The 3,826-nt window shown below is 37.5% G+C and overlaps 1 pseudogene; it reads left to right on the top strand.

Annotated features, from left to right (window-relative positions):
* Positions 1-274: 274 nt before the first annotated feature.
* Positions 275-2,923, top strand: LOC138164208 (tyrosine-protein phosphatase non-receptor type 2 pseudogene; annotated as a pseudogene).
* The last annotated feature ends 903 nt before the right edge of the window (positions 2,924-3,826 follow it).

The raw sequence follows: 3,826 nt of genomic DNA, 5'->3' as shown, positions 1-3,826 counted from the left end.
TATTCCCTCCTTGCACCAGAACCAATGAGGGAAAAGCTCGTATAATGCTCATCTCCCTCCCTTCTTTCCCTCTGCTATATTGTTTTTATACCTGTTTGTGTGGCATAATTTACCCTTTTCTGCTTCATTCTTTCCTCTTCTTCCATTGCAGTTCTTTTGTAGCCCTTAATAAGGTTTTTTTTAATTGTCATTTTGTGTGATTTATAATACCCATGCCCTCTACTTGTTTATAAACAGTTTGCTCTTTTTAAATAACAGGGTGTGTTCAGGCGGCCGCCGCCGGGGAGACGAGTGCGAGTCGCACTCGGCTGTTACAGCGAGGACGGGGCATGTGCCTCTCCGCCCCGGCGGCTCTACTCGCGCCAGGTCTCGCCCGCCACCATGTCCGTCACCATCGAACGAGAGTTTGAGGAGGTGGATGCTGAGAACCGGTGGCAGCCCATGTACTTGGAAATTCGAAATCAGTCCCATGACTACCGTCATAACGTGGCGAAATCTCTAGAAAATAGAAATCGAAACAGATACAGAGATGTCAGCCCATACGATCATAGTGTTAAACTGCAGAATACTGAAAATGATTATATCAATGCCAGCTTTGTTGCCATAGAAGAGGCACAAAGAAATTACATCTTAACACAGGGTCCACTTCCCAATACTTGTTGTCATTTTTGGCTAATGGTATGGCAGCAAAAGTCCAAAGCAGTTGTTATGCTAAACCGAATTGTGGAGAAAGATTCTGTCAAATGTGCACAATATTGGCCAACCAAAGAAGACCAAGTGATGATGTTTGAAGAGACAGGATTCTGTGTGAGGCTAGTGTCAGAAGATGTCAAATCATATTATACAGTTCATCTACTAAAATTAGACAATATTCATAGTGGTGAGACCAGGATAATATCTCACTTCCATTATACGACGTGGCCAGATTTTGGAGTTCCCGAATCACCAGCTTCATTCCTCAACTTCTTATTTAAAGTTCGAGAATCTGGTTCTCTGAATGCTGAACATGGACCTGCAATAATTCACTGTAGTGCAGGCATCGGCCGATCTGGCACATTTTCATTAGTTGATACCTGTCTTGTCCTGATGGAAAAAAGAGATGATCCTTTTTCTGTTGATATTAAGCAAGTATTACTGAATATGAGAAAATATCGAATGGGACTTATTCAGACGCCAGATCAGCTAAGATTTTCATATATGGCTGTAATTGAAGGAGCAAAATTTATAATGGGAGATTCAAATATCCAGAAGCAGTGGAAAGAACTTTCCAATGAAGATGAAGCACCTAACTATGAGCATTCACCACCTCATCCAGCTACAATGATTACTGACAAGTATAATGGCAACAGAGTGGGGTTCGAAGAAGATGAAAAAGGTGACAAAATAAACCTTACAGAGCTCTCCACCAAGATGCAAGATGCAGCAGGAGAGAGCACTGAAAGTGCCATTCGGAAATGATACCGAGAGGACAGAAAAGCTAACACAGCTCAAAAGGTGCAGCAGATGAGACAGAGGCTAAGTGAGACTGAACGAAAAAGAAAAAGGTGGTTCTATTGGAAACCTATTCTCACTAAGATAGGGTTTGGTACACTCATTTTGGTTGGCGCTTTTGCTTGCTGGACATTGTATTCTCAGCATCATTCCTTACAAGTAAAGCCTTAATTTGCACAGCAAGCTTCTGCACTAGTAGTTGATTGAGTCGCTGCTGCAGTTAATCGCTAGGGCTTTGTCTCTTAGCAGCAAGCTCCCTACAGTACCTGAAAATGGCGTAGTAGAATTGACACCAACCAGATAAGTGATGGAAATCAGTCACAAGTCAACATCTCAGGACTTTGATCTGCAGGTACTTCTGAAAGCCAAACTGTAAACTGCTATATAAAATAAAGATGTTAAGGTTTGTTTTCAAGAAAAGTTTATAATTTTTTTTTTTGCAAATGTGTTTATACAGTTAAAAAGTTACATTTCATCAAACTAAGCTGAAAAAACCCTTGGTCAGAGGGATATATCTATGTAGGTTGTCTAGGTTTTAATTCACACGCCTGATATAAGCAATAAACATGGCTTTATCTACATTAAAACAAATGATCCTTAAAGATGTGCATAATGTGTAATGTATTCTCAACATGGGCATCAACCTTTTATATTCTTAGGATAAATATATTTTATAACTGCCTATTTAATCCTTTTGTAGTTGACTGTACTTTTGAAAAAAAAAAAAGCCCAGTTTAAAAAGATCTGTTACCCAGAAATAATTTTATTTTGGAACTGAATGTTCTGATTTGTGCATGAATTAAGTGTATCATATAAATTTTCATTATTACTAAAAATTTGGTATTAGTGACTAAAAGTCTGACAATGCAATTCTTACTGTATATTTTGCATTCCATTGTGTTTTGCTATTTCCCACACTGAAGAATAAACCAAAAGCAGTTCCCCCAAAAAACATTTAAAGAAAAATGCTGCTTACAGGGACACTGTCAGGTAACTCAATCCAAAATGTAAGCCTCTACAAAATTTATTTTTCCATAATTCATTATGAAAATATTTTCATAGGAATTTCAGTGATAATACACTAAAACTATAACTGAGGGTAATGCATGATATTGAAGAAGTAAAATATTAGCTACAACTTAATCCCAGTCTGTAGTCTCATTCTCCTAAACTGAATGAAATGTGAACATTTGGCTTAATCTTTTATGTTCCCAAGTGAATTTTAAAGTTCTCTAAAATATTTGGTTAAAAGAGTAATTTGCAGCCTGATCGTGTCCCTTTAAATTCTTAATGAAATTGTTGGGGGGAAAAAAACCTTTCACTTTTAAAAGCACATTGTTTTACTAGAAGCTGTGTTCAGAATTTAGAATGCTCTTCAGAGTGCTAGCTTTATTAAAGTTCCAACATTCCGTTAAAAAAAATAAATAAATAACAGGGTGTGTGTGTGTGTGTGTGTGTGTTTTCCTCATTTACCTTTCTATGTGTCTCTTGTATCTCATAATTGGAGGTTGAATTTTCCATTGAGCTCTGGCTTTTTCATCAGGACATTCTGGAAATTCATTATATCGTTGAATGACCATCTCCTTGCCTGAAAAAATATGTTCACTTTCACTGGGTAGGTGATCCTTGGTTGTAACCCGAGCTCTTTTGCCTTGTGAAAAATTGTGTTCCACTGCCTCTGATCCTTCAGTGTAGAGGCTGCCAGATCCTGTGCGAACCTCACTGTGGTTCTGTGATATTTGAATTGTTTCTTTCTGGCCACTTGTAGTATTTTCTCCTTTACCTGGTAGTTCTGGAGTTTGGCCACAACATTTTGAGGACTTTTCAGTTTGGGATCTCTTTCAAAAGGTGACCAGTGGGTTCTCTTGATTTCTATTTTACCCTCTGGTTCTGGTATCTCAGGGCAGTTTTCCTTGATGAGCTCTTGGAAGATGTTGTCCAGGCTCATTTTTTTCATCATGATTTTCTGGTAAGCCTATGATTCTCAGGTGATATCTCCTGGATCTGTTTTCCAGGTCAGTTATTTTTCCATTGAGATATTTTACCTCCTTTTCTAATTTTTCCTTCTTGATGTTTTGTTTGACCAATTCTTGGTTCCTCATCGAGTTATTCACTTCAATTTGGTTGATTCTAGTTTTTAGTGAATTATTTCCCTCAGTTTTTGGAGCTCCTTTTCCATATCACACATTTTTCTTTTTAAGGAGCTGTTTTCTTCATTGTAATGTTTTTCTAATTTTGCAATTTTTATTTTAAAAGAATTTTTCATTTTATCTTCTATCTCTCTAATTTGGTTTTCAAAGTTCCTTTTGAGCTCATCTAAGAATGCGTTCTGTGC

This window comes from Petaurus breviceps, unplaced genomic scaffold (genome assembly GCF_028583685.1).
Source record: "Petaurus breviceps papuanus isolate PSGF00001 unplaced genomic scaffold, PetGlider_PUasm1.0 189, whole genome shotgun sequence".
Taxonomy (NCBI): domain Eukaryota; kingdom Metazoa; phylum Chordata; class Mammalia; order Diprotodontia; family Petauridae; genus Petaurus; species Petaurus breviceps.
This window is presented reverse-complemented; position numbering and strand designations above follow the sequence as displayed.